Consider the following 15016-nt stretch of genomic DNA (forward strand, 5'->3'; position numbering starts at 1 on the left):
TGTATAAGGAATAGGGCCACTATATTTGGTGCATGGAATGAGTGTAAGGTGTACATGTCTCTCTGCAAGGCTTTAGATGACCTTGACCTCATTTTCATGGTTCATTGGTCAATGATAAGTTTTCTTGGTTTGTCATTTATCAGATACTATAACTAAAAGGTAAACTATATTTGATGCATGGAATCAAAAATTCTGAACAAAACTAAAGCAGGCGAGACATTTCAGCATGTGAAATCTTGTTTGTCCGGGGACACAGTTATCATCCTTTGATTTTCGTTTTCTACAAATAGAGTCCCTAGTGTGGACAGTGTACAACTTCCAAGTTTATTTCTTCATATATTTTATGCATAAAATAGTAAGTAGGGGGGATGAAATTACATTTAAAAAAAATTTGGGCATGCCTCAGACTTCTTGTATCATGTCACCTTAGCCTAGAAATTACCGAAAAGAAACATTGTTTTTATTTCTTCTAGCTTCTGTATTCATTTTTCATGTTTTATATGTAAATATGTGTTACAGTCTTAATTGACCCTAAATAATTTTCAGTCTTGCATGGCCTAGGACCTTGTTTAACTCATGTGGTATGCTATTTGTAACTTTTCGTTCCATTTAAAATACATTAAATATATATGGAAGAATTATTTATAGAAAAATTACTTCACAAATTAAAATTTGATTGATAAAATTACAATTCTATATTAGCCTCCTCCCCCCTTCAATCTCTATTTTCAGGCACAGGCTCATATAAATTTGACTTTTGAAGAATTGTAATAAATCTGAGACAGCAAATGAGTGTTCAGCTGCTTTAAATACATGCAAAATTATTGATAAGGCATTTAAAAAGCAATTTTTTGCAATATTTAAATTATGTAGGCCCAAATCTTGATAGTTGAAGTTTTTCGATTTACACGTACAAACATAAACACCCAAAGTTCAAACATAAGAATGACCATATAGTCTTTAATGTGTATGCTATTGCCATGAAACTAGGTAAACTCTCTTATAATTCCCTAATCTTAGTTCATGGCAAGTTTGATTAAAATTAGTCATTGACAAGTATTTCTACTCTCTTAGGTCCCTAAGGTGGAAAGTGTAGAACTTGCAAATAATTTTCATACTCCTTCTAAATTTATTTCTTTATATTTTATGGATAAAATAGTAAGTAAGAGGATGAAATTACATTGGAAAAGAATTGCGGCCATTTTTATAGGTAAAGTGGTGATTTGGTATAGTTTGAAAAGGTAAAAAATTAGTATGTCTGAAGTTGTCAAACTGAATTATAGACCCCCTAAACATACAATTGTCCATATTTTGAGTTATAGCTAATAGACTTTTCTATATTTTTGATATGATCTGTCCCAAAAGTAGTACACTACACTGTAAAATTCTTTATGGGATAGAGCCAGTGCATTTTTTTAAATTTGCCTTTTTTTGTCTATAAGAAATGCACAACATAAAACTGTGTTCTCGGGCCTGTTACCTATTTCTTTGGCAAAAATTGTAATAGGTAAAAAAAAGGAATTAAACAGCAAAAATGATAAGCAAGACTAGATCTACAAATGAGTCAACATTGCCAAAATTGTCAGTTGACTACTCAAAGTAGTTATTGTCATTAAATGATAATTTTTACCCTTTTTATGTTTAGGGCAAGAACTATAGAAGATAAAGAAAAATATAAACAGTAGAAATGATCGGCAAAACAAGATTAACAGAAGACAAAAAGGCCTAAATGGTAAGGCTACTTCTATAAAAGTTATTGCCCTTGAATGATTACTATTATGAAAATAAGAAGATGTGGTATGGTAAATGAGAAAACTATCCACCAGAGTTCAATGAAGTGGATGTAAGCCATTATAGGCCAATGACGGCCTTCAATAATGAGAAAACTCATACCTTATAAGTCAGCCAATAAAGGCCCCAACATGACAAAATTTAAACAATCCAAACTATAAAACTATGTGCCTAATTTATATAACAAAACAATTTACAAAAAACAAATATGACAGACATGAACCAACAACAACCACTGAACTTCAGGTTCCTTACTATGGACAGGCACATTATGATTAAGAATATGGCGTGGTTAATCAGTGTTAATATAACAATAAAAATATGTGGCATGATTGCCAATGAGACAACTACCCACCAGAGACCAAATAACATAGAAACAACAACTATGGTTCTCCGTACAGCCTTCAATAATGAGCAAATCTGATACCATACAGTTAGCTATTATAGCTAACTGTATGGTATCAAAAGGCCATGACATGACAAATGTAAAACAATTCAAAGGTTAAAGCTAACAGCCTGATTTATGTACAAAACATAAAAACGAAAAATAAATATGATATACAGCAAAAAAGGACAACTACTGAATTACAGGCACATACAAAATGTGGTGGTGTTTAACATGTTTGCTGACCGGACGTGGCTGGAAATTTATACATGTCCTATAACAGAAAAGACACAAAGTACAGATCTGTTAGTACTCACATTACTGACAGCTAGTTCAAAGCCAATTACAATTAATAACAAAAAAATCATGTCTGTGAGCACTCAACCTTACCCTAACCTGGGACAGTGGTTTTAATAGCACAACATAAGAACAAACTGTAAAAACTGTTGCAGGTGGCTCAACTAAAAATATCACTGCAAGGCACTAAAACGACTAATATTAAACCGTGGACACAAAGCACTGAAATAAGAGAACTCACAAGTAAAAATATCAAATAGAAGTTTCTCAAAATGTTCATAAACATGATAAAATAAGCTTATTTTATATTGCTGTTTTTTTATCCATTTATAACATATTTTTTTCATTTTTTTTATAGGTCAGACATTTTGGTGTTCTTGATCATCAATAGGTCAATACTGAAGAGGAAACTTAAAGTTGTTATTTTTCTACATTGTGTGCTAATTGGATTAATGTGAAATGGAATGTGTGCTTTCCTGCAAAAAGAAATAGTAAATTTCAACAAAACGGCGTTAAACAAAATGGAATACTATCATAGATGTACAAGAACACAATTGTGTAAATGCAACAACCTAAATATTCATTGAAAGAAGGGAGAAATGTAGAAAAAAATAGAGTTTTGTTGTTGAAATGAACACTTGCTTTATCCACTCATTTACCTTATATCAAATATACAGAGGAAGATCTTTGAAGAACAAATTTCAAAAATGTTTACTCTACCAATTGAAGGAAAATGTCTAGTGGATGGAATAATTTATGCACTGAACTCTTATATAGTGGATTGAATAATTGTACACAGCAGCTGAAACAGAAGAAAATTCAAATTAACATGAAAAGTGTTTATTTAATTTAATCTGCAAATATGAGCACAATATTAAGAACATCACAAATGGTATGATATTCATATCGGTTTGCTTATTATTGTATTGCAATGAAACAATAACAAAGAAAACAAATAACAAAAAAGTTTGCTACAAAAAGTATTTTATGAATCAAAATTTAAGTCATATAAAGAATGTACAATACCATGATACCTGGACCCATACAGCCAGACTGTACTGTTTTTGTATGTCATGTTACTCATCAGTCAAAAATTTATTAAAGTTTTAATTATCATTTGTATCATTCATTCAGTCTAGCAAAAATTATCCTCATACTGTTTTATTGTTAAGAAATTTCCATAGAGGAAAAATAGGGGAAATTTGATATACATAAATTTGGAGAACAATATTTTCCTTAGAAGAAATTTGCTGTCTTGAACTTTCCCTCAAGGAAAAATGTTTGTCAAAAAATTTCCTCAAAGGAAATGGTAGTTGACATTTCCTTACAGAAAAAAAAATTTCCTGAAAGGAAAATTTAATGCAGCAAATTTCCTCATAGGAAATAGAATCTCCTCAAAGGAAAAATGTATGCAGCAAATTTCCTAAGGGAAATCTTTTTCCTTTGAGGAAGAAAAAAATTCCCTTGATGAAAAATCTTTTCCCATTAGGAAAATTTGTTTTCCCTTGAGGAAAACAACTTTCCTCTGAGGAAATTTGTAAAAAAAGGGGCATAACTTTTTAAACAGTGGTGCTAGAGCCAAATTGTTTTAGGACAAATATCAAGGAACCAATACCAACCAAGTTATCAACTTCATTTTGACCTAACTCCAAAAATTAAGGTGACAACTTTTGCACTCAGCGGAATTGCAAACTTGTCCCGGAGACTGTTCGTTGTTAAATGTCATACATCAATTTAAAACATGCAAATAAATTTATTGTTAAACTTATTGTTTAAGTTGTTTTGACATTATGTTCTTACGTTGTGCGGCTACGCCGCTGTTCCAGGCTAGAAAGATGTTTGATTGCTCATAGGTATGTTAACTATTGAGACGCTTATGGTAATCAGAAGAAAGAGAGATGGAAGATACCAAAGTGATATACAAACTCACAAGTCAAAGTCAAACTAGCAACGCCATGACAAAAAAGCAAGTAGATCTCATCATCATGTATTACCATATGAGGCTGCGTAGGATTTCGTCATCCCCTTTGAAAGTTATGTCCCCTTAAAGCAATTTCTTTTATTTTCATTTTTCTTAAAAAGTATTAGAGATAGAATCGATTTGAAAACGACAGCATGTACAGGAACAGATGGCAATGTTAATGAACATAAACAATTATTTTGATATCAACCCTTATAAGGAGTTATTTCCCTTAAAAAATTATACACAATTTTTGAAAAATTCTATTTCGAGAATCGGAAGTCGTAGAGACTTGGGGCCTTCACCAATAATCTCTAATTCATGTGACCTTTAATTTGCACCCAAGGTCAAAGGTCATTGAGTGCAAAAAAAATCTACGCTGCAATTTCAAGCTTACATATTAAGAAAACCATAAGCGTTTGCTGCATACATACTGTGTATAAAATGTTCCTTTCGACGAGATCTACATTTGATACATTAAGCTCAAAACTGTCCGACCGTCTGTTCAAAAGTTGCAACGAGATAATTCTTAAAAGTATAGTATTGTGTGTATATCTTTTTAAAGGTAACAGATATCAACCTACTACTAACTGCAAAAATGATAAGTAATTTAAGACCTTCAATTTGAGGTCAATGTCAGGTCATGATGAAATTTTACCTTGACCTTCAAAGTGTACTATGACCTTAACCTTGTAATATTTGAAAGGTCAATATGGTCCTGAGTTGAATGGTGGTAGTCCCATGTCTCTACGACTTCCGGTTCTTAAGTTTCGTATTGCATCATATATTTGATGATTCATTGTGGCCTTGATGAACTTCGAAATTGTCCCAAATTTTTTTTACAATGTTGTCTTTTCACTGTAGATCATTTTACTTTTAACAGATTTGAGATATCTGTTGATGTTTTAGAGATAATGCACTTTGAAATTTTGCGAGCACCGGCATGTATTTCTGAATCAACAACAGGTAACCACCTGAAATTATCAGAAATTGAATGAAGAGTTTAACATGGTTATATGTTTGACCAAATACCAAAAACATTCAATGAAAAAAAAACCCAAAAAATCAATTTGAAATTTTCATGTTTTGCATTGACTTTGTAAGTTTCATAAGTTCTATTTATACAATTGATATTGCATCATCTTTGGCACTTTACCAGATTGGGTCATTTGATATATCAAATTGAAGGTCTTAATGAGCTCTACTCAAAAATGAAAATTATAAACCCCTTTTTCATCCCAGTGGGAAGGGTGGGGTCATTTAGTGCAAAAAATTCAAACTTCTCAGATGGTTAGGTTGTCGCATATGAAATGAAAGTCCATAAAACGTACATTTCAAATATCAAATTGACGTCCCCAAAATATGGGTTGGGTGGGGTCATTGAGTGCAGAAAATAAATTGTCTTCTAAGGTAAGGTTTTTGTATATCAAATGAAAGGTCATAATGTGTACATTTCAAATATCAAATTCCTGTCCTCCAAAAATGAGGTGGATGGGGTTATTAAGTGCAAAAATCAAACTTTCTAGAACATGGCGTTGTCGCATATCATATGAAAGATCATCAAGTCTACATTAAATATATCACACTTCCGATATCAAAAATTTAGGCGGATGGGGTCATTAAGTGTAAAATGTAAAAATTTTCAGAAGGTATGCTTGTCGTATATCAAATGAAAGTCTTAAAGAGTACATTACAAAAACATCACTTTTACATGAAAGACTAGTTTGTTTTTTTTTCTTCCAGCATTTTTTTGACATGGCCTCCCCCTGTTTCTATTGGAGTTATCAAGACCAAACATGGACCATCGATAGACCTCATCATGAAGTATTACCAGATGAGGCTGTGTAGGATTTCATCATCCCCTTTAGAAGTTATCTCTCTTTTATTGTTTTTTTTTCGACATGGCCCCCTCGTTGTTTTTTAATATATCATGACTTTATTTAAACAATAGGTAGATCTCATCATTATGTATTACCATATGAGGCTGCGTAGGATTTCATCATTTCCTTTGAGAGTTATATCCGCTTGAAGCAATTTCTTTTATTTGCATTTTTCTTAAAAAGTATTAGAGATAGAATCAAATTGAAAATGTAAGCATCTACAAGAACAGATGGCAATGTTAATAAACATAAACAATAAGTTTGTTATCATCCCTTATAAGGAGTTATTTCCCTTTAAAAATTATACACATTTTTTGAAAAATTATATTTCGAGAACCGGAAGTCATAGAGACTTGGGACCTCCACCAATAATCTTAATTTATGTGACCTTTAAGTTGCACCCAAGGTCAAAGGTCACTGAGTGCAAAAAAAAAATTACGCTGCAATTTCAAGCTTACATATTAAGAAAACGATAAGAGTTTGCTGCATACATACTGTGTATAAAATGTTCCTCTAGAAGAGCTTTACATTTAATACATAAAACTCAAAACTGTCCGGCCGTCTGTTCAAAAGTTACGACGAGATAATTCTTAAAAGTATAATATTGTGTGTATATCTTTTTAAAGGTAACAGATATCAACCTACTATAAATTGCAAAAGTGATCAGTATTTTAAGACCTTCAATTTGAGGTCAATGTCAGGTTATGATGAAATTTTACCTTGACCTTCAAAGTGTATAATGACCTTGACCTTGTGATATTTGAAAGGTCAAGTGGTCCTGAGTTGAATGGTGGTGGTCCCATGTCTCTACGACTTAGTTCTCAAGTTTGGTATTGCATTCTATATGTGATGATTCATTGTGACCTTGATGAATTTTGGAATTGTCCCATTTTTTTTCTACAATGTTGTCTTTCAACTGCAGAGCATTTATCAGTTAACAGATTTGAGATATCTATTGTTGTTATAGACATAATGCAGTTTGAAATTTTGCGAGCGGAGCATGTATTTCTGAATCAACAACAATTTCCACCTAAAATTTTCAGAAATTCAAGAGTTTAACATGGTTATATGTTTGACTAATTACCAAAAACTTTAAATGAAAAACGCAAAAAAGATCAATTTGAAATTTTCATCTTTTACATTGACTTTGTAAGTTTCATAAGTTCTATTTATATAATTGATATTGCACCATTTTTTGCACTTTGCCAAATGCGGTCATTATGTATATCAAATTGAATGTCTAAATGTGCTCTACTCAAAAATGAAAATTTAAAACCCCTTTTTCATCCCAGTGGGAAGGGTGGGGTAATTTAGTGCAAACATTTCAAACTTCCCAGATGGTTAGGTTGTCGCATATCAAATGAAAGTCTATAAAGCGTACATTTCAAATATCAAATTGATGTCTCCCAAAAATGGGTTTGGTGTGGTCATTGAGGGCAAAAAATAAAATGTCTCATAAGGTAAGGTTGTTTTATATTAAATGAAAGGTCATAATGTGTACATTTCAAAAACAAAATTCCTCTCCTCCAAAAATGAGTTAGATGGTGTTATTAAGTGCAAAAATCAAACTTTCTAGAAGATGGTGTTGTCGCATACCAAATGAAAGGTCATCAAGTCTACATTACAAATATCGTAGTTACGATCTAGAAAATTAAGTGGATAGGGTCATTAAGTGCAAAAAGTGAAAAGTTTCAGAAGGTATGCTTGTCGCATTTCAAATTAAAAGTCGTAAAGAGTGCATTACAAATATCAGACTTTAACTGGAAAGGACTTTCAATTATTTTACAAACAATTGAGATACTTGTTGATATGGTTATTATTGTAAATCAACTGCTTACAAAACTTTAATTTTTTCGAAATATTTAGGACTTTCTACCCTTTCAAGAAAAGATTACCATGGCTGTGTTTAGCAAGACCTTTCGGAATTTTGGGTCCTCTGTGCTCTTCAACTTCGTGCTTTTGTTGTGAACGGAGTGCGCGTCTGGATTCCGGGGTTTGGTCCTCGTACCTGTGAGGAGTTTATTAATAATACATAATACACAGATACGTACCAATTATCAGGTTGTATTTGTGTATTTTGCATGATAGAAATAAGTGTTTTCTTTGTTTCACCAGCAAACTGAGGATGACTTGTTGAATTCGGGTCAAACTTGTCAACGTCGGTTCATTAATTATGACGTCAGTGATATGTCCGGGTGAAAGTTATCAGGGCCGGGTTAACGTATTTGACGTCACAAAGCCGTGATATGCAATTTTATTAACAGCTGAGCAGAGTGATACAGACAGCGGGACGGCCGATAAGCAATTTTATTAAGAGTTAAGCAGACTGGTACAGACAGTGGTACGACCGATAAATAGTGAAATCATTTCTTAAAATACTGCGAAACATTTCATTTTGATTTATTGTAGTGGTATTGCCATAAATTGTGTTTTAAATGTAATATGTATTAGGTTTTGGATGGATTTTCAAGTATTGTGACTTCAAGCATCACATTAATGCACGAAACAGGTTAAACCGTATACAGTTATAGTTACCACATTAATTACTCAAAACAATGAGTTTTGATTACTTTGAAATATACGACGATCCGCACTATAAGAACAATATACTTATCTGAAGTAATAAAATTCCAAAGTGATGAATATTAGACTGATCAATCTATGTTCATTATACATTATATTTTTTTGGTTTTGTTACTATAAATTATCCCTTTACCATGTTTACGGCTTTTTTGTAAAATAATAAAATGAAATATATATTAGTCATTTGTGATACAATAAAAGTATCTGTGTATCATACAAATATTTCAAATGAAATTATCTTCTACACAATGAAAGGTAAGATAGTCAATTTTTGTATAATTTTGAAGGGCCAAAATTAGTTATTTCAAAATTAAGTATAATTTAGTAGGACATCAAAGTGTTAACTCGTCGGCTTACTGAACCTGGTTTGCTCTTTTTTTAGGTTCAAGCAATTCCCGCAGTTTCTGTTTGTTAGCGCTTTATTTGTCTCTTTCTAATCGAATTCCGAAATTTAAACGTCGCCTTCATTTACCAACGGAATTTAATGTGTGAATTCTTTTCATCTGATATTAACTGCAGTTTGAAAACTTTATGGTTTTAAAGAAACAAATCTAAAGAAATAGAAATTAATGTTTCTGATTTTTTGTTTTTGAAAAGAAAATCGTCCATTTTTATTTCGCAAATTTAAAGTAAATCGCAGACTCGGAACTGACGTAAAACTGACATAGGGTAAAACTGATTATCAGGTCAAGATCTATCTGCCCTGAAATTTTCAGAAAAATCTGACAACCTGTTGTTGGGTTGCTGCCCCTGAATTGGTAATTTTAAGGAAATTTTGCAGTTTTTGGTTATTATCTTGAATATTATTATAGATAAAGATAAACTATAAACAGAAATAATGTTCAGCAAAGTAAGATCTACATATAAGTTGTCATGACCAAAATTGTCAGTCGACCCCTTTAGGAGTTATTGCCCTTAATAGTCAATTTTTAACAATTTTTTGTAAATTTTTGTTATCTTTTACAAAAATCTTCTTCTCAGAAACTACTGAGACAAATTTAACCATACTTGGCCATAATCATTATAAGGGTATCTAGTTTAAAAAATTTGTCCGATGACCCCGCTTTCCAACCATCATGGCCGACTTGGTTGAAAATAGAACATAGGGGTAAAATGCAGTTTTTGGTTTATATCTCTGAATCTAAAGCATTTAGAGCAAATCTGACAGGTGGCAAAAATGTTCATCAGATTTAGATTTATCTGCCCTGAAATTTTCAGACGGATCCGACAACTCGTTGTTGGGTTGCTGCCCCTGAGTTAGTAATTTTTTACAAAGATTTTGCAGTTTTTTGTTAATATCTTAGATATCATTATAATATCTAATATCTAATACTATTAATTATGATTTTAACCTTATTTTACATGATTTCCAAAACATCAGTAAATACAGGTGAGCGACACAGGCTCTTGAGAGCCTCTAGTTTTTATTGTTTTCTCTTTGACTTTAGTGACTTTTGCTTCTTTACCAGGAAATTAGTAAAACAAAATAAATAGTTTAAATATCAAGTCTATACGCATTAAACACCTTTACACATTCAGAAATTAGTTTCGTCTATATTTTGTATACTACGATATAGCATAGTGTTAGACTTGATTAATGTCTTAGAAATTTTTTAGAATACTAATTTTAACTAGTACTCGTTTGAAGTTTTATTTTGTAGTTTTTATGACAAATCTTTGATGTTACTAACAAGTAATTGTAGAAAAATAAAAACAACACGTTATAAATTTCATGCGTCCGAATTGTGTATTACGCAATGTGAGTTGTTTTTTTGTCAATACAAGCATGAAAACATTTTAAGTGTGTTCATCCGTCTTAAACTGATGTTCACTGGTTATTTACTGACATGTTATTGTTGTAAAAACTTTTTTTACATGATTTATGAACACCGAAAACAGATCATTAGAATGTTTTCACATGTTTCGTCCTATTTGGTTTTATTATGTGATATTGTGTATAAAAACATAATTTTATAACAGAAAAACTGTCCTTTGAAACATTGAATTTTAATAAAGAAGCTGTCCAGCTAAGAATCATGCAAGGAGTGATACATCTACAGTGTAGGATATGTATCTGCTATACTTAAACTGATTCAACTTGAGGCAGAATTTATATGAATGACAATCAGCACACAAAAATTCAAGATGTTGCTATGGAAACAGCTCTACCTAGCAACAAGGTGTTAAATGGTCTTAAAAACTTTAAATTTGTATTGTTTTTCAAATCAAAATAATACAGTAATGATAAACTGTTTAGAAAAATATACTAATTGTTACAATCTACAATGTTCAACTTAAATAGGAAACATTTGAAAAGACGGATGAAAGCAAGGCAACTTGGTTACCATGGCAAGCAAATTATCAAATATTTTCATGTTGGAAAAAAATAAAATATTTGACGTTTTCAAACTTGATTATCTCCCTAGAACAGGGTATTAGAATTATTTTGTTTAATCATACTATTGCAGTTGACTCTTGTGTAAAACATTATTATATAAAAATATGTAGCCTGGTAAATTTTTTTTTAAATGTTGATCATGTCTTAACGTCTTTTACAATATTTATGCACTCTTTTCTCAATAATAATATAAATAAGCTTCCTGTACACAACCTTTTTCACTTTTTAGTACTAGTCAAATGTGAATAATGCGTTTATACAATTTTCAAAGATAGTCTATTTAAATTTGAAGCAAAGGCATGGATAATTTTTATGAAAATGGAGATTTTAAGGTAAATTTTGTCCGTTTTTGATCAGCTTGATTTAAAAACAATCCATCTTGAGATTTATGAAGACACATGAATAAGTAGAATGTTACTTAATTTTGCTAATCTATTCAACAGTGTACATTTTTTAAAAGGTGATTCGAAAAACGAGCATGTGTGTACCACGTAAGAAACGATTGCCTATATTTTAATTCATCAGTACGCCGACGTGTCAGAGAGCACCCTTCTTGCATTATAAAAGGGAACGATAAATAATTCATACAAGTGGTAGGTTAAGCTAGCTAAATAACCAGGGTTAACCTACCATTGAATAATGTCTGTACCAAGTCAGAAATCTAGGGCAGATCCAAAATTTTCTTTAAAAAAGTGGGGGGGTACGCAATTACAGAAAACGGAATATATACCGCCAAGCTAAGTGAATGCTAACACATCTTTTTTTATATTTTGTGCTAAAACATTATATCGTTTCCAATCAAAGGGGCATACACCATCTACGCAATTGGTTACAAATACCTTTAAAATAAGACATACAACATGTACAATGTTGAATATAATTTACATGAAAGTAAAGAACATTATTACATATCATTTAAGATAAAATATTCATTTTTGTTAAAAGATCAGGATTATTCTTGATCTTTAATCAGTAAATACAATAGGTTGTTATTACATGTACATACACATTAATAAAATTTTATCACATTCAGGAAGGTGGTTCTCTGTATTTAGTCATGTAAATCATGTAAATGGTCATAGAAAATCTAATAAAATTTCAATCAATTTTGTAAAGCAGTTCTATATCATTCCCAAACTGTCAGAGACAGTATCATGACAATACACCCTCATTGTATGTAAATAATATTCGGAAGGGGTATAAAAACTTTTTAAATTAGCCAGAAAAATTTCTATTTTTACAACCATTAAAGATTGCTTCAATGTTGTTGCCTTAGTGGGTGTGTAGCAGTATAGGTTATAAATTTCTGATATAGGCAATTGCATGTTCATGTACATTATTCGGAATATCGGGCCTTTAACAGAATAAACAAATCACTTTATTGAAAATATTTTTAAATGGGGGACAAAGGGCGGTTGAGGCATATTTGTAGTTATTTTATTTGGGTTTTTTCTGGAGGGAGTACATTTGTTGCTATACATGTGGGTGTCAGAAGGGGTAAAACAGATGTGTGTAAGGTACTAACTTTATGAAAAATGATTTTAAAATGTGTTTTAACAAGTGAAATACAAAACAGAATTGATCAGTGAATAATGTACATGTTCAAATTGATGGTTACTGATTTTTTTATTTGATGGTGCCAAAGGGACTTCACCGTCCAAGAAAAAAAAATTAACAAAAGGGAACAAAAAAATGTCCCTTTGTCGTAAATTTTAGTGTAGAGTTCGCGTGTAAAACTGAAATGAATAAATATAGGAAAGGACAGTTATAACCGTTTATAATTGATTTTTTTAAAGTAAGTTCCTTTGGGTATATTTTAGCAGTATATTTAGAAAATTCTTGATTATTTAGCGAGAAAATGTCATCAAGATAAAGGTAAGTGCAAGTTGAATTTATCAATTAAATGCAATTAAGACGGGTCCTTAGTCATTTTAGTCAAATTTTGTAAATTCATCTTTCGTTGTGCGTGATTGTCTACTCCCCCAAGTTTTAAAGAGGTACTTGTTTTGTAAGCATGTATTGGCAATAACAGTGAGCATCAATTCGACTTCATTTACAAAAACATAGTCTATTGGATTTTTAAAGATAAATCATAGAAAATTGGGGGGAGGGAGTGGTGATGTAAAGTAATACGTACACTGTTATATTATTACAATGGACCCTGATGGGTTTTTATATCATTTGATTACATTTTCTCAATATAAATCTATCCTTCACAGGAGAATAATGAATTTACATTCAATTAAAACATGTATAAGTATTACCATTACTTACATGTACATGTACCATTACTCCATGGTCCATCTTGATCTTCCTGTTTTGCTGACTGGTTACTTCTCTAATCGCTCTCCCTATTCAACTGGGTAGAGGGTGAATACACTGTGTTCCCTGTTTTTCTGATGGAAAGGGCACACAGCCAAAAGAAAGGTTATTAGTGAAAAAAAGCCACACATGGCCTAACGACGACATATAAAAACGTCCTCACAAGTTATGCCATGCTTGCTCATTTTAAACTTTCCCTTTGTCATGTTGGTACTATTGATATTTCTATATCAGTTTTCGTAAATGATTTACAATGTGTATGTGTTGCAGTCTTATTGTCTGACTGGCTGGTCTTCTGGGGATATCGCTGATAAAGTCCTGATAAATTGAAAACTACTAGTACAACGAATGGAATTCTCCTTGAGAAATCAACATGTCAATGGAAAAGTTATGAAAAGACTTGCCTTTGTCTAAATCAATTCAAAAATATCTCCACATCATGCACAGTATCTTCTCATAAGGGATATGAACGCCCGTTACGGTAAAACGACACAAAAATGTGTAATATCAAATGAAACATACCAGCCTAAAACTCTTTTCAAACAAAAAGTGAGTAAATGTAAACATTGCAGTTCAGGGGTAAATGAAGAGTAATATTGTTTGTATACTATTCATTCCTTTTTGTTGAATATGAACCACTAGTCTGTATTGTCATAAAAAGGACTAAAATGGTTCAAAAATGTTTTAATTCCATTTAGATAATGACCTTGAATATGTTTTAGTCACATGGCAACTGTTTTTATGTGTGAGGGAGTTATATTTCATAGAAAGAGTTATCTTTCATAGAAAGAGTTATCTTTCATAGAAAGAGTTATCTTTCTTATATCATGTTTACTCTAAAATAAAACCAAATTTACTCAAAACCAGTATAAGGCTACATATTTCATTCTATCATATGTGTTAAAGAAAATTATTCTCTTTAGTTTGGATTTAACAATTTTCCTTAAAACATCCGGCCTTTGTAGAAAATAGTGAAATTTCTATACTAGAATAAGTGGGGAAAGTTCATATTTTCAAAACATTCAATATAGTACCAAGACAAATATACTGTGTTGAATGGTCTAATATTACAAAGTCAGTACTAATTTTACAAGACCTTTCAATACAAAAACTATAGTAAATTTCTGTGATACACTGTGTATTACTATCTCATCATTTTGCATGTTTCTTAGCCAGACTGCTACTTAATCATATTCAAAAAAGAACAAACTGTTGAAAGAACTAAACTTCTGAATTCCATAGTCGTTAACAAAAACGGTGAATAAAACTGTAATGAATTTACATAAAATCGATTTTAAAGGGACATTAGCTGTCAAATTCAAGTTCACCGATTTGATTCAAAATCTCATATTTGATTTATAACCTACTAAAACGTATATCCAACTTACAAAAAGTCTAGA

The 15016-nt window shown here is 31.4% G+C and overlaps 2 long non-coding RNA genes across 3 annotated transcripts in view; one reads left to right on the forward strand and one right to left on the reverse strand.

The window, feature by feature from the left end:
- Positions 1-15016, reverse strand: part of LOC127729566 (uncharacterized) — a 68216-nt gene that overhangs the window by 36279 nt on the left and 16921 nt on the right. The gene's annotated exons all lie outside the window — the stretch shown is intronic.
- LOC127729568 (uncharacterized) overlaps positions 1-15016 on the forward strand; it is a 47613-nt gene that overhangs the window by 25155 nt on the left and 7442 nt on the right. Inside the window, exon 1 of one of the 2 annotated variants that reach the window (XR_007994712.1) lies at positions 9108-9151. The exons of the other annotated variant lie outside the window; for it this stretch is intronic. This is a non-coding gene — a long non-coding RNA (uncharacterized LOC127729568). Of the gene's footprint in view, positions 1-9107; positions 9152-15016 lie in introns of those variants that run through there. 2 annotated transcript variants of the gene reach the window in all.

The sequence above is a fragment of the Mytilus californianus genome, unplaced genomic scaffold (assembly GCF_021869535.1).
Source record: "Mytilus californianus isolate M0D057914Y unplaced genomic scaffold, xbMytCali1.0.p SCAF_2, whole genome shotgun sequence".
NCBI lineage: Eukaryota > Metazoa > Mollusca > Bivalvia > Mytilida > Mytilidae > Mytilus > Mytilus californianus.